The following is a 24,261-nucleotide window of genomic DNA, read 5'->3' as shown; positions in this document are numbered from 1 at the left end:
GATGAATAGAAGGATGGGATGGATGGATGAATGGAAGGAAAGGTGGATTTTTGGATGGATGGATGGATGAATGTATGGAAGGATGGATAGACAGGTGGATGGGTGGACAAATGAATAGATAGATGGAAGGAAAAAACTTAGATGGATATATAGATCAATATATGGAAAGACGGATTGATAGTGGGTGGATAAATGGGTAGATGAATGAATGGATGAATGGACAAAAAGAACCCTGAAAGAATACACACTTAGGTCAGCAAACCTCTTGGCTAAACGTCATTTTCTACCACATGACCATTTGTCCCGTCCTTTTCTTCCTCTCCACCATTAACAGTGCCATTGCTTTAGTTTAGTTTTTCATTCATCAGCTCTCAAATCAATTCTCATTCTTCACCTCTCTTTCCTCTGAGAAACTCCTGTTTCTCATGCTCTCCTCGCTTTTACCAGAATTTAGGCACCCTCTTTTTTCTATGCCCAAATCATCTTGAATATAACTTTCTTATAGCGCATACCATACCCTTTGTCTTCCTTCTGTCTCCTCTGGCAAGCAGTGGGGCCTCTTCGAGGCTCTTGTTTTTGTCTTATCTTGGTTTCCCCACTGCTGCACATATGGTTCTGCATGTCGCAATAACAGAAGGCAGCATGTATTAGGTTTCTCCCGTCTACGAAGTGTCATTCCATCCCCACAACAATTGTAAGCGGTAGGTATTGATGTGATTCTTATTTATAATTAAGAAAGTTCGTTAAGGTTCAGAGGGGTTTGGTGACTTGCCTAAGATCACAGAGCTGAGAAGTGGTGCAGTGGAGGCAGAAATCTAGGCTATCTGACTCTAGAACACACATTCTTCATGCACAATAGCGTCCCAAGTGGGTGAAAACTGGTTCCGGGGAGGCGAAAACAATGATACTCATTTTACGTGCAGAGGTCAGAAATACAGAACAGAGAAGCAGCATATCTGTTCAAACTTCATGGGGGGTGGATTGGGAACAAATGTGTGAAAAAGCGCTGTAGTGTGCAATCATGAGAACACACTGAGAACTGTTCACAAGAGCCAAGACATGGAAGCAACCTAAGTGTCCATCAACAGATGAATGGATAAAGAAGATGTGGTACATATATAAGTGGAATATTACTCAGCCGTAAAAGAACAAAATAATGCCATTTGCAGCAAACATGGATGGACAGAGAGATTGTCATACTAAAGGAAGCAAGTCAGACAGAGAAAGACAAACACCATATGACATCACTTATATGTGGAACCTGAAATATGACACAAATAAACATATACACAAAACAGAAACAGACTCACAGACATAGAGAACAGACTTGTGGTTTCCAATGGCGGGGGGAGGGATTGGGAGTTTGGGGTTAGCAGATGCAAACCAGTATATATAGGATGGATAGACAACAAGGTCCTACTGTAGAGCACAGGGAACTATACTCAATATCCTGTGATAAACCATAATGGAAAAGAATATTAAAAAGAACCTATATATATATATATATGTATAACTGAATCACTTTGCTATACAGCAGAATTAACAACATTGTAAATCAAATGTACTTCAATTAAAAAAAAAAAAAGAAAAAAGGCTGAGAAACGCTGAGTTACACCATTCACATCCATCTGTGCTAGCATGTCGCCTCTCGTGAGGGGATGGATGAATGGGCTTGCCAGCGCAAGGAATGTAGCTTCGGAGATTCCTTCCTGGACCTCGGGAGTGTGGTGAGGAGACTCCCAAATGAACCCAGCTCCTGATTTATGCCCCTGTTTAATCCCTTCCTTTGAGTGTGGGCTGCCTGCTGACTTGCTTCTCTCCAACAGAATCCAGCAAAGACAATGGATGCACTTTCATGATTCGGTTGCATACGAGAGTGACTTCTGTCTTTCTAGCAGACTCCTTCTCTCTTGCTGGCTTGTGATGAAGTAAGCGACCACAGGAGAGGTCAAGACAAGACATGGACGGACAGCTCCAGGTAACAGCCAGCAAGGACTCTCTCTCTCTGTCTCCCCAGTCATCTGCAAAGAACTGAATCCTGCCAAGAGCCACATGAGTTTGGAAGCAAACCCTTCTCCAGTCAAGCCTTCGGGTGAAACCCCAGTCCTGGCTGACACCCTGGCTGCATCCTTGTGAGACCCAGCTGAGCCGCACCTGGAGTCCTGACCCTGACGTACAGAACCTACGTGATGATAAAAGTGTGTTGTTTGAAGCCGACGATTTTCTGGTAACGGGTTACACAGCAAGAGAGCACTAAGACAAGGAGTTTAAACTCCTTGGCTTGAAACTTCGAGAAAGCGAGACCCAAGATATCAACATAAATGAAAAGCAGATTCTGTGAGTTTGTTTTCACATCACTTGACAACATCTCCATGGATCTGAAGCAGACTTGAAAGTTATGTTTGCAAGTGGTTATGTTTGACTAAAGGTGTAGGGAGACCAGAGTTTACTTGCTGGGAAGCTGCAGCTGAGTCCTCCAGAATCATCCTCCACAACAGTGCTTGAGATGTTATGTGTGTGCGCAGATCTATATACAACTGAGTGTTAGACTTCTTTATGTAATGGTGGTTACTTAGTCAGCTAGCTAGGATAGTGTTTTATTTGGGAGACCAGCATCCCCTGATAGATGCCAGTCAGCTACCAGCCCAGAGATTGATGGATGGAAGGACACACAGGCACCCATGGGTATGAAATAGTTTGTTACACATGTAGAAAACAGCAAGAGCATTTCCCAAGGAGAAGGGCTGAGGTCTGAGCCAGAGGGAAATGACAGCAAGGCGGGAGGGAAGTTCTGGGTTTCATTGTGTTAGGGGATCCGACCATGGTGAGGGTTTCTGTGTGCACAAGACTTAGGATTTTCCTGTCTTGAATTTCCCCACCACCTTCTAGGCAAGTAGATCCTGATCTTTGTTTATTGGCTTGTCCAGCTGTAGGACAAAAGGGAACGAGGGAAGGGTTTAGTTTGAAAGCTGTCAGTAGTCAAACATCAAAAATGGAGTCTCATATCTTTTCCTGGAAAACTCCTACTCACCCTTCAAAACCCAGCTCATATGTTCCCTTCTCTGATGAATCAGGTGGAACCTGAACTCATGGGAGTCATTCTCTCCCCCACCCCCGAAATCTTCATAAGAGTATTTACCTTGTTCTGTGTTTTAATGGAGTCAGACCCTTGATTACAGTGGCCACCTAGTGACAGGACATATTAAAATAATAAGTGAAACATTATACATGGTATGACTGGTCAGGAATGGGTGAGATTATCAAGTGTTGATCTAGACTCAATAGAGGAAGGTGGGCGTCACCCACATGCAAGCATTCATAGGATCACTGTCGAGACAAGAAAACAAGCACAGGAACAGAACTGAGAGCAGAGTCAGGACGCAGAATCCTTGACGTGAATCTAGAAGGTGCTGTTGTCACACTGTCCGTTTTCAAGTTCTATCCTTATAGATAAGGTGACCACACGCCCTGATTCGCCTGGGGAAGTCTTGACTTACCCCTGTTTCTCCAGCAGGTTTACGGACGAGTGTTGCCTTTCGCTCCCCAAAATGTCCCAGTTTGGTTGAGAGGTTGACTGCGTTTCCTCTCATCTTGCACATGCCTAGAAACCACTGTAATCAACCACAGAATCGTAAGGGATTTGGAAAAAGCTGGTTTCTACCCACCTTGATGGACCTCATCATCGAAAGCAAAGCAGTTCAACGTCCGTTGTGATTAATATCAACGGATGATTTAGGTGCCACGAGCATGAAGAAGTGTTTTATTTGTTAGACTACCTGGACGCGAAATCTCGGGGGTCTTCTAACAATAACAGCTGACAGGTGTACAGAGCTCTGTGGTCCACGAAGGACTTTCACCTATTTGTCTCCACTACTCCGTGGTACATAGAGCACTTGTATTTGTCTCCATTAATCCAGAAAAACTCTGTGTGTGAGGCACAGAGTTTTACGATCCCCACTTTAGAGGTAAGGAAGTTGGGCTTCAGAAAGGTGGGCAGAAGGGCAATTTACCAAATCTGAAGGATGCAGAGTTGATCCTGGGGGGGGGGGGGGGTGTTCCTATCACACGGACTTCCCTGGCTCACGCTTCTCAGATCCACCTGCACTTCTAACGCGTGTCTCTGACCTGTCTTGACAGGAGAAAGATGGATGTTACACACTGGATGCAGGACACGTGTGCCACACTTTGGTGGAGAAATAGCATTTTCATCATTTAGAGGATTCCTGTGAGGATTCATTACAAGAAGTTCTAATAACAGAACATTTGCAAATGTAACTTCCCTCATCCCAGAGATACTCAAGGAAGAAGAAATGCTTTTGTATTTGTTTGACTGTCCTCATTCCGTTGCCCTAAATAGTTGCTCTGCGATGCCCCTATTATTTCCTGAACCTCCACGAGCACAGCAAGGTCTGATGATGGGCCTACGGTGCTTTGAACTTGCTTTTCGAATCTCAAAGCTCAGCCATTAGAAAGGTGGCCACCACTGAACTATCAAAGAAGACGGCCCCCGCCAGGAGCAGATCAGACATTCCTCTTACCCCAGGTGTGTGGCTTTGCACGGAAAGGGCAAGGTGAAGGGAGATAAAAGGGGTAGACCCTTCAGGGGTTACTTGTAACTTGTGGACTTATTTGGTTTACAGGAGATCTCCGAAATGTTCTCTCTCCTGGTTGCACTTCAAAAAGGACGTGGCCTGTTTCCCGCTGCATGCTGGCCCCCCTGGGTCCAACAAAGTCATCTCAGATTTTGCCAGCCAAATCGTCTTTCTAGCCACTTTATTTCTCTGTCATTACTGTGCCACCCAGATCCTGGAGAGGCCCGTGAGCGCTGAAACAGGGAGAGACGCACAGATTTTGGGTCAAATGACTCAGAGCCACTGTGTTGTTGACTCAGAGGGTCATTTACTCTGACCTCGTCTGACATGGACTGTGTATAACATACTTTTTGCACAAATATACTCCCAGTTGTCCCAGGGACGTAAACTCCCAGGAAAACCCAGGAGGCAACAGAAAGGAGAGAAGGAGCTTAGTACATTTATTGGAAGCTAATTGCTTGATTCACTCGAGGGCTGCCCAGCTGCGGAAGTCAGTGGAGCAGTGTCGATAGCATTTGCTGAATTTTCATCTTGACTTAGGGAAACCCCAGGATGCCCTGGGAATTTGGCCTCTGTAAAGACTGTACCATATGGTCCATTTGCATAGACATAAGTTTGAGTTCTGAGCCCTTGGGCAAAACTTTCCTAAATTCCTCTCTTGCTCTTCTTTCCGTTTCCAGCAAACAGAGGTACAGGGGAAAGCCGGTCCCCTTTTCTCCCAGGCCCCTCATGGTAGGATCTGCACAGTATGGTCAAGACCTTTCTCTCTGATGATCCGTTCCCACCAGAAACAGGAAGGAAAGACACACAGTCAAGGGGCTTCGCTCATACAGACGAGGGCATTTTTTTAAAATCTGTAAAGTAAATGAACAACTTCCTTTAGTGCCTTTGGCCCTAGAAGATCAGCCATCTGTTCTAGAAGGTCACAGGCATAAACGTGAGTCAGTGAGCTTCAGGCCGAACCGTGAGCAGATGTGGGCTTTGGCGTGAAAGCGACACGGCCTCAGACGGCCAACTGGAACATCTGGCCCCCAACTGGCCCCTTGCCTCTTCTGTCAAAGCAGAGTAATGAATGAAAATGCCGCTGCCCGTTACAGATGGAAGAGTCCCTCTAGCTCTCTATTAGTGAGCAGTCAAGGCATTTTTGTTATCTCCGTTGACCCCCAAACCCCCAAGAAACAGAGGCTTCCCAGTAGTCACCAAGACAACCCAGAGAAGACGGGTGTCTTGAGCTTGTGGGCTGAAAGCAGGTGGTTTTTTTTTTTGCGGTACACGGGCCTCTCACTGTTGCGGCCTCTCCCGCTGCGGAGCACAGGCTCTGGACGCGCAGGCTCAGCGGCCATGGCTCATGGGCCCAGCCGCTCCGCGGCATGTGGGATCTTCCCGGACCGGGGCACGAACCCGTGTCCCCTGCATCGGCAGGCGGACTCTCAACCACTGCACCACCAGGGAAGCCCTGAAAGCAGGTGTTTTGAACCAAGAGGTGAAGTGCGAGAGAAGGCCATGGAGGGTACGGAAGCCACCCAAGTCAACTGGCAGTGGGAGAGAAGGCAAGCATCCTATACGGCCCAGGATGCGCCCACACTCCATGGCATCTTCTGCAGGGCAGGGCGTCTTGACGCCTGCTGGATTCTAATTTGAGGATGTCACCCCCCAAGATGAGCCACTGATACCATTAAAACACAATAGCTATCCTAGGGTTGATTTCTCTCTTGAAACCAAAAACATCTATGTAGTAATCTCCCCGTGTGTTAGACGCTACAGAAATCACAGCCCACAGGACAGATGTGGTTCCAACCATCAGGGAATGAAAACGCAAACGGGTTGTATACAAAATAAGGAGCCTCACCAAAGGAAAACTAGGGGATTGTAGGGGGACATACAGAAAGGGAATCTTACCGAGACCACAGAAACGGGAATGGCTTTCAGGAGAAACGGGCGTTCGTAGGCCTTGCGCCAGCCCCGCACACATGTGACCCTTTTAACCCAATTTCAGGCAGTTTAGTGCGTTGAACTAACGTGTACACGAAACCTTAGGCCTGAAAGTGATTTTGTCCACCAGGCACAGCTACCAGGAAGACAGCCCTGAAGTTCTGTTTTGTTTTGCTTTGGGGTGGAGTGGGCAGCAGAAGGTAGGAGAAGGACACAGGCACATTTAAGGCAGTGGGGCAGGGAATCGCAGAGCATGACAGAGAGCCCTGGGGGACTCAAAGAAGGGCCGGGGGCAGCACCGCTGACCACAGACTGAACCTTCCTATTCTGCCCGGGCCGGGGGCTTGGCTCCTGAGTGTCTGCAAGCTTGCCTTCTGCAAAAATCCCAGCTGGGAACTTGCACAAGCCCTTCTCCTGGCTTTATCCTCTCCGCGGAATCAGAGCTTCTAGGTTCTAACACAGTAAACAGAACCTTATTAAGACATCTGTCTAATGTCAACAGCTTATCTTTACGGGAACACTACTGCAAATCCACCCAGCGACAAAACGAGTGTGTACAAAGAGCGAGCGGACGGCCCCTTGGAAAGACATTCCAAAAAATATGGGTCACGGAGAATGGCAGTGAGGGACTGGAAATGATTTTTGATCTAGACCTGGAAATGGTGAGATGACCACTGGAGGCTGGTGGATGGGTCGTAGTCTACCAGAGACCTCCGTGTTTATCATGGAAAGACAGCGCCCCGGGGTGGTTCTTAAGCAGCGGCATCTGCACATTTTCTGCATTGTCTTTGTCATTTTTGTGGCCTGGGAGCCTCATTTTCTAGAGCAAGGTTCCTCCCCTCTACTGCAACTCCCTGAGTGCCACACCTGAGTTTTTTTTCTTCTTTTTTTACTTCTGAAATGCTCTGTTTGGGCAACTTCCTTGCTTTATCCCTGCAATGCCAGTCCCAAGCAATAGCCACCTATGCCTCTCACAACCCCCTTGGGAGAATCGCAGATCACACTCAGCCTGGAAGTGCTGTTGGCACAGCTCTTGTCTGCTCCCTTTCCTGTTTGCCCAGACTGTCACGTGGTGTATAGAGAAGTGTTCGCTGCTGGCGATGAGGATGCTGCCTTGTTATGTTGGGTAAGTGACTCAGGCAGTTACATGAGGTGACACACCACCACTGCTGTGGGCAGCCCACCTGTTTGGAGTGAAAGGGGAAAGGTGTGATGATTCTCTCGAAGCAAACCTGCCCTGGCGGATGGCGAAGACCCATCGCCTCCAAGTTACTGGCTGCAGGGGCGTATTGAGAAAATGGTGTTCTCTCTCTCTCTCTCTCTCTCCCCATATGCATTTAGAGTGAAGCATCTCTGAGGGTCCATGGTCACCCGTAGGATGGTCCAGATCGATGATGAGGCCAAGCTGTACCTCCCAGTGGTGCACAGCTACGGACACTCACAAGGGGCTGTAACCGAGTGTAAGCCCAGCTTGGACTCTCCCTTCCAAATCCTCTCTTCTTCCATGGCCTCCGGATTCCAGGGGAGGACAGAGGGGAACACAGACGGATGATCGTAGGACCAGATCTACCGCTTTGACTTCTCCCAAAAAGGAGGTGGGGATTTGCATGTGCAAGATTGAAAGAGGAAATGCTCTTCCAAGAGACATGAATCTAAGGATGGGAGAAACATTACGGGCTGGTGTTTTCCCCTTGCAATTTAAGGACAATCATAGGAAGTCTATGGCTTTAAAACATTCTCCCCTTGTTATCTGTTTCCTTGCACCTCCCCATCGTACGTAACAGCCTACACATTACTGATAAGAACTAATGCCACAGTACCTATGGCAACAACTCAATAAATTCGGTTCATTGTCACCTGACAGGTGGTAGGTAAGTTGCTTACACAGCTGGGCAGCCCTACACACAACCGTAATTCTTGGCACGTACCGGCTCAGGCTTGGCAGTGGAGGGTAGGGGATTAGGGTTAGACGTGTCCTTTCACAGTCTACCTGCTTCTGTTGATCACATGGAAGGACAACATTCTGCCCAGGGCTCGTAGGGACCCGGAGCTTCAGGTGAGGGTCAGCAGCGGGGAAGGTAGTCAGTGATGCATGTAAGAGCGAGAGGTTGCAGGACCAGCCCTGTATTTAGGGGGCAGTGGTGGCGGAGAAGCCAAGACAGCGGTAGGCCTAGAGGACACCCCTGTCTTTCCCTAACCGTTGGAGAAAGGTAAGCCCCTCGAATGATGAGGACGATGTTTTCATTCACGTGTATCAATTAATTTCCATCACGGTCTTATGGATGCAAGTATGGTAACCCTTATTTTAAAGACAAGGAAACTGAGCCCCCAAAGGATATGTGACTTTCTCCAGGATATGCAGTCACCTGTGTTTTTATATGTAACTTAAGTCAGAAGAGGGGTGTTATTTCCTACAGATGATTGAGTTTTGCCGGTTTAAAATGCTGACCCATTTTCTTTCTTATCGGATGATTCTTAGCACTTGTATTTAACAAAAGCTTAACTGAGAAACCAGTGTCCAGAGCTTGTACGAAATACAATCATTCAGCGGCCAGCAAATTGCCAATTTCTCTAGCATCCGTCGCAATGTAGTTTAAGAAAAACCTTCATCGCCCAAACCTTTGCTGGCTACTTCTAATGAAATGGCTCTTTCAGAGGTAATCTCTCACTATCTTTTACAATACTGCTTCTAATACCTTCCCCCCCACCGGAGTGGAAACTATAAATGCTCACTATTGATCTTCTTATTGAAAAATGGCAGGTCGCGTTAGAAGCTTGAATCCATCAGAGAAAAGCACGGACAGAATTTAAATTATAGAAAACTGAAGGTAGCTGATTGGATTTTTAGTCTATTAAAAAAATAATAAACTTATTCATACGGACAGTTTTTCAAAGTCTTTCATCCTGTGTGGTCTCGAATCCATGGTGAAACGTGGGGTTAATTCTAACGTCTGTTGGGGAAGGAATAAAGAGAATGGGGCACGTGGAGGGGGGAGTCTCATGAAAACTATTTCAATAAGAAATAATCTGATAAGTGAGAAGTGTAAATGTCTGGAAGGTGGCCTCACAAAGTCCTGAGTGAGTCCATTTAATGATAAACCAGGACTCTCCAGAGGGAGGTAACTGCATTAGTCACTCTGCAAATAGACATAAAAGACTAGTCTTTCTTGGGTTTTTTGTTTGTTTGTTGTTTCTTTAGCGTTCATACCAAGAAGACAGTTAATGAGTTTCACGGACCCTATTCGTTAAGAGTAAAAAAAAAAAAAAAAAAGTAGCAAATTACAAAGAAACATCTCCATTATGGAAATCAGCCTAGGGAGAACAGTGTGTGTACACACTGCCTCATTCTCATGCACACGTTCGTTCGTTGGAAATCACTCCGCACACCAAGTGTCACACGTTTTTATGGGGACAGGAATGAGCTGAAAATCAGGCAACATGGAAAACTGTACATTGTACCCTTTTCATGCTGGCTAAAGCTAAAAGGGAAGAGAAAACTCCAGTGGGCAAAAAAAAAAAAAAAAAGAAAGAGATGGAAAAAAAATGAAGATAATATAAATCTCACAAAGATTTTGGTTTACCTTTGTCTTGCGATGAAAATGAGTTTCATTCAAATCCAATCCTTCAGTCCAGGATGTGGGTGTCTTGGATCAAGTGGCATCAAAAAGTCAATAAACTTTTGGTTGATGTATGACGTACCGAAGAAAAGTGCACAAATCATACCTGTATGGGAAAATGAATGATGGCACAGTGAACACAGACACGTCACCACCATCCAGGTCAAAAAGTCAAGCATTACCTGCATCTGAGAAGCATCTTCAAGTGACCTCCCAATAATTACCACTCCCCATGCCAAAAAATAACTGTTTCCTAAATTCTAATACCATAGATTCAATTTGCCTGTTTTTAAACTCTATATACATGGAATCCTACAGTATTCATTACTCTGTCTAGCTTCTTTCATGTAACATTACAAGATGTATCTATGTTGTTGCATGGGGCGGTTCATTGAGTTTTTAGTTCTATGCACTATTCTTTTGTATGAATACACCTCAGTTTATTCATTCATCCTACTCTTGATCAACATTTAGGTTCTTTCCTTTTCTTGGCTTTAATGAATAGTGATGCTGTGAAGATCCTTGGACATAACTTTTGGTGCAGGTATGTATACATGTATGTCAAGAATGGAACCAGGCATCTCTATGGTCAGTTTTCACAGATACTGCCAAACAATTTTCCAAAGGGTTGCCCTAATTTATACGTCCTCCCACCAGCATTGTGAGTGAGTTCCAGTTGCTCTATATCTTTGCCAACACTTCCTGATATCAGTCTGTCTATGGTAGCCGTTTTGGTGGTGGGGCAGAGGTCTCTCATTCTGGTTTTAATGTAAATTTTCCTGACATTCAATGAGGTGGAGTATCATTTTCATGGGTGCATCAGGCATTTGGATGCCCAAAGTATGAGGTGCTAGTTCATACCTTTTGCTCACTTTTGAACTGGGCTGTTAGTTGGTTATTTTTTGTTTTTTTTTAACTTATTAATTTGTAGGAACACTTTCTATCTTGAGGATAGGACAATTTTGCTCGTTTAAAATGCTGTTGGGACTTCGCTGGTGGTCCAGTGGTTAAGACTTTGCCTTCCAACATAGTGGATGCGTGTTCAATCCCTGGTTGGGGAGCTAAGACCCCACATGCCTGGTGGCCAAAAGACCAAAACATAAAACAGAAGCAATACTGTAACAAATTCAATAAAGACTTTAAAATTGGTCCACGTCAAAAAAAAAAAAACTTAAAAAAAGTAAATAACTAACTAAATAAAATGCTGTAAATATCATGTCATAAACCGTGGCTTTTCTTTTTACTGTTTTAATGGTGTCTTTTGCGATCAGAACACCTTGCCAGTTTATCGGTCTCTTCCTTTATCAGGAGTGTTTTGTGCCCTGTTAAGATAGCTTTGACAATTGTGACGTGTCTGATGGCAGTCTGATTACTTGATCTCTTTGTTTGTTTGTTTCTCTTTGTGGTCAGCAGGATGGACTGTCTGAGAGAACCAGGCAGATGTTGCTGGAAGTGTAACTTCCAACAAGCAGTATTTTGATTAAACTACAATGGTCCTCAATGCTTTACTTTTTTAATCAAATGAATCTTGCTTTCCCTTTGCCTTTAAACTAACCAAACTGAATTCCTTTCTCTTAAGGCTCTGTCCTGTAATGAAATTAAAATATATTTTACAAATAATTTACTCACTGATAATTTAGTACAGTCGAGTTATGAAATGCATGTCATTTTTCATTGTATTAGGAATATAAAGTCAATGAAACAAAAATTTACTATGTTAAGGTAGAAAATAAGGTATCAAAAGGAGAAGCTGGAGAAAATGAATGACAATTTTAGCCGACTTTAATAATGGGCAAATTGCAAAATCCTGCAACAGATTGCTCGGGGGAAAGGATGAAATGACTCATTCTATAGCAGAGCCTGGATAGTATAAGTAAGAGCTATTAGAATAGTGAACACACTGAACACAGCAACCATCCAATAACTACTGGTCATTGTTAACGCTGGCAGGTGAGTTCTCGCCTTCTGCCTCCTGGTGATTGCTGGGAAACTCTGCCTCTACAGGTGGACAAGTCCCTGATAAAGAGTCTGACACCAGCATACATTGTTCACACAAATAAAATCAGACAGGCATTTTGAAGAATGACGTTATTAACTTTAAAACACTTGGATTTGGAGAATATTTCTTCTTCCTAGGTTTGTATCACTCATATGGAAAGTGAATCATGATTCTACATATATTCTATATATTTAATTTGGGCATCTCTTATACCACTTTTTTTCATAGAGTGATTATTTTCGTGTTTTTTTTTAATTGAAATACAATACGGCTCTTTAATGAAGGAAAGATGAAGAGAAGTATTACATTCTTTATGTAATCAAAATATTTTAAACCAGGCCAAAGAAAACATAAATTATTCAAGGTTATGACTACCTTTCGACAGCAGCCCTGGGTTCCATCCATGAAAGCATTAAATCTTCCAAAATGTGTGTGTGTGTGTGTGTGTGTGTGTGTGTGTGTGTTTTAATTGTACTGCAAAAAATCTTAGGTTTTTGAAATAGTTTTCAGGTCAGATAAAAACTGACCAGTCCTCGCTCTGGCCAATAATAAAATCTGTAGCAAGACTAAAGAAATGATTTGTGGTGAAAGACAAAATAAATGTAGACATTGGATAAGAGGCATTTCTTCCTTCATCTATACTCAAACCTACCATTTATGTGAGAGTTTAATAAGGTTGGTGAGTGTTATGTTCATAGATGTGCTGAACCATATAGGAGTGATACATGCCTCCCATTTAAGGCTTCATTTGCACCTGGAAACTTTACTCTTCAGGACTAAAATGAACTTTATTCTCAACCTCACCGATGTTATTTTTTTTTTTTAAAAAAAAGGAGGCAGGGGATACTGGCAGAGTAGGAATAGCAGAGGTGACAGAGATGAATTCTAGCGTCAGAATGGGTTTTAAATAAACAGAAAAGAGTGATGTGAGAGAGGAATGCAGGAGTGTATCTTCTCTACGGCATCCTACTCTGGAGAAATTCCTTTGGTGTCGATATGTTTAGCTTTCAAAGAATCACACAGACCTAAATGTCAAGGGGTTTGTGTGTATCTACCCAATTCAAAATCTCTTTCAAGGTTGCTGACAGACAGAGGCAATTTTCCAGGCGATCAGCTGGAATTTCCCGCTTTTATCTGAAGGAGAGGATAAAAATTCTTGGAATCTGGGATGTCCTGATCCAGTGGGTGCTCAAGTCTTCTCTCTGGAAACTCTGGTTTTCCAGTTTATTTCTTTTCACTTTGGGAATTTCTAAGCCAATGGATTGGAAATAAATAGAGAAAGAAGCATATGCTTCTTTCAGGAAGTAAAGCCACTGGGAAGAAGTGAATAAAAATCCTTGCACTTTGAGAAAGGGTCATGGCAGTGAGGCAAAGCCCAGTCTATGGGAGGGAACTGGCCCCTGTGGGCGGGAGGGAGCTGGATCCCTGCAGAGCTGGCCGCTGCCTCTCATGAGACACGGCATACGTGATCACCATGGAGACACGTCACCCTGGGCATCAGGCAGGGACAGCCAATAATATGGCTTTATAAGAGCTGGGCTGCTTAATTAGGAAAAGCTATCCAATATCTTCATCTTCAACCAACCAAGTAGTGTCCTTTGGAGGAACAGTGTTTAATCCTCGTTATAAAATAAGAAGATATTAAGCATGACAATGGAAGACCAGGTTAATAAAACAGTGGATCTTGCAAGAGAGAAGCAACAATGGAAACCAGACATACTGCTCACTCAATAAATAGTGACTAAATACCTACTTGAAACAGGTGTCTTGTTTTTTTTTTTTTTTTTTATTATTTTTGTAATTTTTATTTATTTATTTATTCATTCATGACTGCATTGGGTCCCTGTCTCTGCACGAGGGCTTTCTCCAGTTGTGGCGAGCGGGGGCCACTCTTCATCGCGGTGCACGGGCTTCTCACTATCATGGCCTCTCTTGTTGCGGAGCACAGGCTCCAGACACGCAGGCTCAGTAATCGTGGCTCACGGGGCTAAGTTGCTCCGCGGCATGTGGGATCTTCCCAGACCAGGGCTCGAACCCATGTCCCCTGCATTGGCAGGCAGACTCTCAACCACTGCGCCACCAGGGAAGCCCCAGGTGTCTTGTTTGATAGACATAGTGATAAGCGCTTTCACTTACATCCTGGATCTCTAAAACCTAATTGTACTTGAGTCCTGTTTATAAGAGTTTTAAAGAAAATTAATGTTGGGAGCTGAAAAGTGAATATGGCATTTTTCTCCATGCCCCAATACTTTTCTCTTTTTTAAAAAATTTATTCATTTTATTTATTTATTTTTGGCTGCATAGGGTCTTCGTCATTGCATGCAGGCTTTCTCTAGTTGCGGCGAGCGGGGGCTACTCTTTGTTGTGGTGAGTGGGCTTCTCACTGCGGTGGCTTCTCTTGTTGCGAGCACGGGCTCTAGACACACGGGCTTCAGTAGTTGTGGCAGGCGGGCTCTGTAGTTGTGGCGCATGGGCTCAGTTGCTCAGTGGCATATGGGATCTTCCCGGACCAGGGCTCGAACCCGTGTTCCCTGCATTGGCAGGTGGATTCTTAACCACTGTGCCACCAGGGAAGCCCCCCCCCGCAATACTTTTCTAAATAAACAACACCATGTGCATATGTTTTTCAGGCCCTGACACAGTTCCTGGTATCTTACTCTCTCCTGGAAATCTCTTCAGAGTGAAAACAATCTTTTAAAACTCAAAGGATAATTCTGTTTCTAAAACACCTACTTTGTGCCAGGAAATTGGTTATGCACTTCGTCTCGTTTATTGATTATAGTTTCAGCATGATCTTGCATGGTGTGGATTGCTTATTGTGCTTTACAGAAGAGGAATCCAAAGAGGAGATGATTTAAGGTTTCTAAGCTTCCAGGGAAGGACCTGAGAAGCTGAAGTCCGTGGCTTATTCCAAAAGCTCTTTCTTACTTATCTACCTGAAACAGATTCACAAACGGGTGCTCAGTGAGCACAGAGTAACTGCCGCAGGAGTTGCTTCCCTTCCCCTTGTTGACACAAACATAGGATTACGTTTCACGACTGTCACTAAACATCACAGCTCTCAAATGTGAACATGCACCAGAATCAGCTGCGGCCGGGTCCACAAGGTTTCTCTCTAAACAGCCACAGAATAAGTATTTCAGATCCTGCGGTCCATACAGTCTCTCTTGTAACTGTTCAGCTGTTGTAATGTTAAAGCAGCCACACATCGTAAGACGTGACAGGGCGTGACTGTGTCCCCCTAAAAGCATACTCATGGACACAGAATTTCATATGCTTTCCATACGTTGCAAAATATGATTCTTCCATGTGACATTAACATTTGAGATAAACATAAGGTTATTTTTTTCTTACCATTTTTTTAAAAAATAAAGAGATGGGGGCTTCCCTGGTGGCGCAGTGGTTGAGAGTCCGCCTGCCAATGCAGGGGACAAGGGTTCGTGCCCCAGTCTGGGAAGATCCCACATGCCGCGGAGCGGCTGGGCCTGTGAGCCATGGCCGCTGAGACTGCGCGTCCAGAGCCTGTGCTATGCAAACAGGAGAGGCCACACAGTGAGAGGCCCACGTACAGCAAAAATAAATAAATAAATAAAATAAAGAGATGGCTGATATAAATATAAGCTTATGAGTATCAAGTAGATCATAAAAAATTCTGGGAGGGAGCAGAGAACTTAGAACTTTCTCTTATGGAAAACTGTCTTTCACAGTACAATTTATAGTTTTTCCGTTACCAGTTTTGTTGTTGTTTCTTGGCATAATTCAGTACTTCAATGTAATTTTGTTATAATTACCAAAAAAAACATGATTCTTCTTTTGATTTTGTTTGTTTCCCCAACCATTTAAAAACAGAAAGGCCAGTCTTAGTTTATGGCTGGAAAAAGGCAGATGGTGGTTCAGATCTGGACTTCTGGGCTTCGTTTGCAGACCCTGACCTAGAGGGGTTATTAAAACTAAGATGCTGGGCTCCACCCCAGAGGTTCCCGTTCCTTAGGACAGGAGGTGTCCTGAGAACTCCATTTCTAACAACTCTGTGGTGGGTTCCACCCTCAACCGAATGGTGCAGGGAGATTAAGAAATCAAGAATGAGTCGCTTGTAGGTCAACTCTTGTTCAAAGCAGTGATGTTTCTGGATAATTTTCCCATGTGCCTGTGTCCCACACCTGTTTTCTTTCATCAAATCAGCTGCCTACATTTGAAAAGTGGGATATTTACAGAAAAACACGAGCTTCTGACCACTCTTGAAAAATGCAGAAAACATTGTAGTGTTTTCTACATCGACGGCAGTGTTGACCCTCGATTTCTACAAGGCAAACCTTGCGGTCAAGATGGCCCCATGAAACAATGCTTACAGCTCTCCATGGTCTTTACGTAGTCTGTCACCACGTCCTTACCTTTTCTGGCCCTGGGACCATTTGCCTTCACAATCCCTAAACTCCATGGATGGAGAGAGATTACTGTACCTTACATCAGAGGACTTAAATTTAAATAACACCTACTGGGACGAAGTGAGAGAGTGGCATGGACATATATACACTACCAAATGTAAAATAGATAGCTAGTGGGAAGCAGCTGCATAGCACAGGGAGATCAGCTCCGTGCTTTGTGTCCACCTAGAGGGGTGGGATAGGGAGTGTGGGAGGGAGACGCAACAGGAAGGAGATATGGGGATAGATGTATACGTGCAGCTGATTCACTTTGTTATACAGCAGGAACTAACACCCCATTGTAAAGCAATTATACTCCAATAAAGATGTTAAAAAAATAAATAAATAACACCTAATTTGTGCTGGGCACCTAGCCATACATTCTCTCTCTATATATAGTATATTACACACACACACACACACACACAGACCCATGTATGTATACATACACACACATATATATGTATAAGCATATATATGGTTGATGCATATATAATTCTACATATAAAATTATGTACCGGTAATTTCCCTAATATATACACCGACCAGGGAGGTGGGCATGGCTACCTCCATTTTCTAGGTACACAAAGGGAATCACAAAGATCATACAGATTGCCTAAACGTACCCAGAAGGACAACTGAGTACCAAATCTGTCTGCCCCTAAACGGTATGGCCTCTTCTATATATACTAACCCTCCCTCTCCAAGCGCAGAGCAAAAGAAATATTTCCTGCGGCACCTGCTCCCTACACACATGAGGTGTGCCTGCCACCTGTTAATCGTGGTGAAGGAAAAACAGAGCAGCGGATTATTTACCAGAAATAAATGTCAAATTTTAAAAATTTTGTATCATTATAGGCTCGTGGTTTTTTAAAACATAGCAATAACTTGTCTAAAGAATGCTGTGCTTTGCAAATCTACTGTAATATATTTTATTCCCTGACACGTAATTGCACACCAATCAGTTCTGATTCTCTGCTCTTCATCAGGCGGTATTTATTTGAAATATCTCCGAAGTGGTTCTCCAGAGAACAAGCTGTGCGCCGCCTAGGAGGATCAGACGGCTGTTTTGCGGGTGATCGGCCATGCTATTCTGAATCGCCATGGGACACAGGTTCAAAGGTTAGACGTCAAAATCTTTTCAGAGATTCGTTAGTTTCCGCATAGCTAGCAAAAAAGCGGCAGAAAGCAGGCATTTAAAAGAGAGCTATAAACGTAGAGAAAAATGACCATGATGAGCGATTGTTTTCATCCACGGGGATGCCGTAAAACTGTACCTAACATACGCTGCTTTATAGTACACGTATAGCGTACAAACTAGTATGTTAGGTGTACTTTGGGTACGTGTGCACGTACTTTGTATACACACATACAAATTCACATATAACAGTTATACGCATATATGTTATATATACATATATGACAAAGAGTATATTTTAGATGCACTTATTTATAACATGTGGATTAAAAGAGTTGTGATATACGGCTTCCCTGGTGGCGCAGTGGTTGAGAGTCTGCCTGCTAATGCGGGGGACACAGGTTCGAGCCCTGGTCTGGGAGGATCCCACGTGCCGCGGAGCGGCTGGGCCCGTGAGCCACAACTACTGAGCCTGCGCGTCTGGAGCCTGTGCTCCGCAACGGGAGAGGCCGCGACAGTGAGAGGCCTGTGCACCGCGATGAAGAGTGGCCCCCGCTCGCCACAACTAGAGAAAGCCCTCGCACAGAAACGAAGACCCAACACAGCAAAAATAAATTAATTAATTAATAAACTCCTACCGCCAACATCTTAAAAAAAAAAAAAGAGTTGTGATATAGATATTAATGCAAATGTAATATACACCACCTATAACATATATAATATACATCACAATTGTTTTAATCTATATAAGTTATAAAAGTGCATCAAAAATATCCTCTTTGTAATACATATAAAACAGAGTATATGTATTATAAATGTTATGTATTTTTCATATGTATAATGCAGTATAACATATATTCTTATATTCTTATTCATATACAATAGTTAAACGGTTTTATATATATGTTCATGCATATTACAAAGAGGATATTTTAATATTTAATAACATATAGATTAAATAATTACGATGCGTATCATGTTATATATATTGTGTAAATTACATATGCATTGATATATATATTGCAATTGGTTTAATTCTCATGTTATCAAAGTGCATCTGCAATGTACTCTCTGTAATATATGTAAGTATATGTAACAGAGTATAACTGTTATGTCTGAACACACACACAGAGTTCACCTAACATATACTGTTTTGTAATCTGCATATATTACAAAGCAGCATATGTTAGGTGCACTTGGCTGAGCTCTGTAAGCACGCAGTAAATGAACAGTCACGCCGCCCCCAGAAGGTGCTCCTCCAAGTTACGCACTTGCAGTGTGCAGCAAACACACGAAAACTTGCACCAAAGTGTCTTCACCCCCCACTTCCGTCACTTTGATTTGAAATAAAAGGAGAAATTCTTTTATGTAAATATTTGCAATCTTTAACGTGAAGAGATCATCAGCTGGAAGAAAAGCAAAGATGTGAATTGAAACGTAGTAACTTTCCCAGCAGGATCCGTGCGTCTATTTACCATGAACATTTTAATTTGTACAACACTTCTGCTGCCTTTGAGGAGAGAGCTTACTTAGCCCCCATAGTTGGAGCTCAATTTCTTTCTGGACGTCACAGATCAAAAGGCGTGGTAGTTTTTCCCAGGAATCCTGGCATCTTGTACTGTTCACGCCATTCCAGCCTATCATGTTTGTCAGTGAAAGAACAGGAAACTGCTTTGAGGCGATGCGGAAGGAGGTATATGTCACTGACGGTGTTCACACTTAGAATCAAGGGAATGGCCATATTTTAGATTCCACATACAAGTCATATCATGTGGTATTTGTCTTTGCCTTTCTGACTTACCTCACTTAGTATGATCATCTACTTCAATTTAAAAGAAGGACCTCCTGTGTGTATAGCACAGGGAACTCTACTCAATACTCTGTAATAACCTATATGGGAAAAGAAACTGAAAAGGAATGGATATATGTGTATGTATGTATAATGGAATCACTTTACTGTACACCTGAAACTAAGACAACACTGTAAATCAACTTTACTCCAATATAAAATAAAAATTAAAAAAAAAAGAATAAAGGGATGGCAGGAGACAGTGGAGGCTGGGGATGCATCCCGTTTCTCTGCTGCTTCCATTAAGAACATCGTGAAAAGTGCTTCCACGATTTAATGCAGTTTCTTTTATCTACTATTGGAGGAGTTTGTGTTTGTCTATATATGGAAAGTATACATTCTCTTTTTAGTTTTCAAGGTAGTAGAGGTACTTAGGTGCAGCGACAAATGACTGCGAGTGGATTCTTTGAAGGTAAATATTATTAGAGTGATGGCCCAGAAGTGGTGAAAACAAAGATTTTGAAAATTCAAATAGGCTGACGTGGAGAAAACCACACATAATCAAATTCACAATGTCTAAGTAATGTATAATTAGGCTATATTTTCCCAGGACAAAAGCACTGAGTTTTGAAAAGGAAATCTTAAACTTTTGCTTTAAACACATAATAAATACTGAAAATAACTACGTTTTCATCTAAACCGTGGTAAGCTTTTAATGACAGACATTTTTGTGCATTACAAGCCCGAAGGCCTTCGCGGAAAGTGATTTTTTTTTTTCTCTTGGTGCTTTTAAACATGCTTGACAGTTTGCACTTTGCTTGCAGACCTACCCTCCAGAATTCCACCAGCTCACTCCGTCTAAGTGTTGCCGGTTTGGATAAGTATTATGAGAAACTGAGCAAAAGGCTCAATTTAGCATGCAAATCATCGCCTTGGTTACTTGACCCTGAGATGCCAAGAACAGAGCCAGTTGCTCCGCTGAATTTATTACATTTAAACTTATTATACAGTCCTAGCTTTTAATTTTCTTTCACCAAGATGAGCAACTTATTCCCTCTGGCAAAGTCCACAGAGCCTCTATGCTTTCCCATCCCCTGGTCAGGTTTCCTGGTCTGTATTTTAAGGTATAAACAAAGTTCTCTTCATATGAATACGTAAAAGTTTTTTCACATTCATTATTTTATTTACAAGGTCACTGAGCTAACCTTGATTTTACTGCTGACGAAAGGTGAGCTGCAGAGACCAGGGCACCAGGACCTTGTCAGGCAGGTACAGCGTGTCAGGGCTGGACCCCAGGCCTATATCTTTTGACCCCCGATCCTACACCCCACGGCTGGTTCTCCTACACCTCACGCCTCTGACACGATCAAAGGCCACGATGTTCGCATTCCATTGTCCATTGAATGAGTTTATCCCACTCTCTCCTGACATCAAATTCTGTCTCCATTCTGGAGCAGACCTCAGCTCTACTCTTCATGGACCGATTTAGTACATATTCACCCAAAAGAACAACTAGCAGAGACACAGACGTACCATGTTTAGAAAAATCTCTAGTTACGTAACCGCTATGGTTGCAGAGGTGAACGATGCGCATAGATAGCTACAGACGCCCTTGCGTTTCTTCAGGGTCCTTCTAAGACTACATGCCTGGCTCTGATATCCATAAGGGAATGAACAATCTGGAACAACCCCACAGAAACACTGGGGCCCCAAGCAAGGTGAGATGGGTGCATACCATTTGAGATCTGTCCCCCAAAACAGGTGGGGTGACTAGGGAAGATGAGGAAGGGTTAAACACTTGGTGGCTCCTCTGAACACCTGGGGTCCACACATTTCGGTGGGGGGTAGATATTCTCAAGTTCATCACCGTGCGCAGGAATTTGGGGAATTCATTAGGGGGACACGTTACGTTCCATGCTTCTCAAACTTTCCTGTTCCTTGAGTCTCCTGGAGATTTTACCACAAGGAACATTTGGATTCAGTAGGTCTTGGGCAGAGCCTGAGAGCATCTCTGATGATCTCTCTTCTCGACGCCAGGATCCTTGACCTTTGGACCATACTTTCTGTGGAAGACTGTTCTACAGGGTCCTCAACAGTGGTGTCTGGAGGGCAATGCAAATAGACTGACATCCAAAATGGGAAGATGCCCGAGGACTTTCCAATGATCCAGCATCAAGTGTTAATAACATCAGCGAATGTGGTTGTGAATTACGGCAAAATGCTTTCATAGTCAATGCTCGTTTCAAGCTCAAAAGGTCTTTGTGAAATCAATAAGACAAACATTATTTCTTCTTATTATTTTCAAAAAAAAAAAACCAAACGAACACCTAAGGAATAGTTAAGTAGATGGAGAAACATCATACCACAGGTTAGTGTCTCCTGTACTCTTAGCATTAATTTTGGGATTTTTCCTTAGATGGTATTCTGTCCCCATAAGCCTAGTCACAATTTCTCTCCATCTACAGAAGTAAGTGTGATGGACCCTGAAGAAGCAGACTTACTTGTTAACTCAAAACCAAAAATAGGGGTTTAGCTAGAAATTCCCCTCAGGAAAAAAAAAAATAAGTTTTTCCAGCAAAGGGCGACTATTATATTTGTTTCAGGACAACAGCAACTCACGCACACCACAAAAGCAGCATCGAAATCCCCTGTCACTGAGAGAGCAGTTATGTGCTAGAGCTGTAAAGTATGAACTTGTTATTTCGCTTGTGTTACCCAGGACTTCACTGCTGGATGGACAGAGAAAGAAGTAGAAAGTTCCCCTTATTGCATAAGCATGGTCCCCTTCTGAGGACTACCTAGCACTCCTTTCTTCTGCATCAAAGAGGCATAGCTATTTTCAACTTCAGGAGGGAGGAATGGGTCAAGAAAAGGGAAGCTAAGAAGAAAAAGCCGGAATAATGAGCCCCTGTGCCCTTGTGACTTACATAATCTACCAAAGGGAGCTCAGTGCGAACCACAGAAATGGAGTGGAGGCAAAGCTGGCGAAAGTAGGTTTCCAAGAATCAGGAGTTTTAAACACACGGGCACTCGACGGCTCTTCTTTGAGCTCTGTGCTATTTCTAAACGGCATGGCTGAGCGCCTCTGTGCTTTCTTTGGTCCGCAGAGTGGCAGAATATATATAACACGCTGTGCAGTCTTTCTCAGCATCTCTGGGCCCCTCTCTCTTTGGGAGAGGGGAGATGCTGGCCTAGGAGCAAATTAAAGATGAGAAGTTGATACTGAGGCTTTAATGGCGCTGAAGCCTGAGGAAGGAAATCTTTCTTAACTGAAAAAATTCAAAATAGCAGGGAAAACTGGTGTAGTGGAAACACATTGCACTGGAAGTCAGGAAACGAAAGTTATTTTTCAGGTTCTTTTACTTAATCACTATTGGGTAAGGTCTTAGCTTTGCAGACACTCATGATAGAAATAAGTCATCCATTGAGAGTCAGGGCCCAAGCAGTCCCATAATCATTTTACATATATAAGCATGTAAGTATATTGTGGGGAACCCAAGCTTTGGAACTGATAGATAGATGGATAGATGGACAGATAGATATGATAGATAGCTAGGTAGGTAGACATGATAGATGGATGGACGGATGGATGGATTGATAGATAGGTACAAAGACATCAGAATATGCACCCCCAAATATGCCACTTTGGCATAAGAATTATTTTAAGATGAAAGCAACTGAGAAGTAACAGATGCAGGAAGAACTCTCTGCCCTTCCCCTTTCTGCCTAAAAGAAGGGCATAAATTTCCCTTTGAGAAGGTGACATAAATTTCCATCTGTAAAGGTGTCCTCTCCCATACCCGGAAGAGGTGAACGACTCTTCTCTGCATAACAAGCCTTACTAAAGAACCCTTAACTACCTTAACTAGCAAGAGCTACCAAGAACTACCACGCCTGGTCTTCTTCCCACAGTTCCCCACCCCTAGGAGCCCAACCACCTTTTCCTTTGTCTGCTCACTTCTCTGTAATTTATCACCTTCCGTTAAAATGGTACACGAAGCCCACCCCACACCTGTGTAATCACCTCTTTGGGTTTTAATTTCTTTCTGTGCAGCCCCTGTCGACTACAAATTGGCACTTGCCCTCTCCCTCTACAAGGATTAAATCTGGGGCCGCTGCAGCTGGTGGCCTTCAACACCCCCTGAAAGGAGCTCAGGGTGGAGACCAGGAATGAGGCCCGCTGTGCTCTGGGAAAAACTGGCAGAACACGTCCTCAGATAGTTAGATATTTTCAGGAGCTGATTTTATGAGCCCGATTCCTGCATCTCCTCGTGTCTAGAAAAGCACTAAAATCCTTCCTGGTACGTCTGCTCCTCGGGACTAGCAGAAACATTCTCCAAAAAAATATGTGCTTGGGGACTTCCCTGGTGGCGCAGTGGTTAAGAATCTGCCTGCCAAGTCAGGAGACACGGGTTCAAGCCCTGGTCCGGGAAGATCCCACATGCTGCGGAGCAACTAAGCCCGTGCGCCACAACTACTGAGCCTGCGCTCTAGAGCCCGCGAGCCACAACTACTGAGCCCGCGTGCCGCAACTACTGAAGCCCACACGCCTAGAGCCCATGCTCTGCAACGAGAGAAGCGACCGCAGTGAGAAGCCCGCGCACCGCAATGAAGAGTAGCCCCCGCTCACCGCAACTAGAGAAAGCCTGTGCACAGCAACGAAGACCCAGCACAGCCAAAAATAAATAAATTAATTAATTAAAGAAAAATATGTGCTTGATTGCATGTACTCCCCTTCACCAAAATCACATATATACTGACCTTCCCCCC

General features: G+C 43.6%; 1 protein-coding gene across 1 annotated transcript in view; it reads right to left on the bottom strand.

The window, feature by feature from the left end:
• Positions 1-24,261, bottom strand: part of LOC117307483 (pseudouridine-5'-phosphatase-like) — a 452,112-nt gene that overhangs the window by 84,441 nt on the left and 343,410 nt on the right. The window contains exon 6 of the transcript XR_012329446.1: positions 10,106-10,247. The gene's annotated coding sequence lies outside the window, so the exon portion shown is untranslated. The remainder of the gene's footprint in view (positions 1-10,105; positions 10,248-24,261) is intronic.

Source organism: Tursiops truncatus, chromosome Y (genome assembly GCF_011762595.2).
Source record: "Tursiops truncatus isolate mTurTru1 chromosome Y, mTurTru1.mat.Y, whole genome shotgun sequence".
NCBI classification, from domain to species: domain Eukaryota; kingdom Metazoa; phylum Chordata; class Mammalia; order Artiodactyla; family Delphinidae; genus Tursiops; species Tursiops truncatus.
The sequence above is the reverse complement of the archived record's forward strand: the minus strand, read 5'-3'. Positions and strand labels throughout refer to the sequence as shown.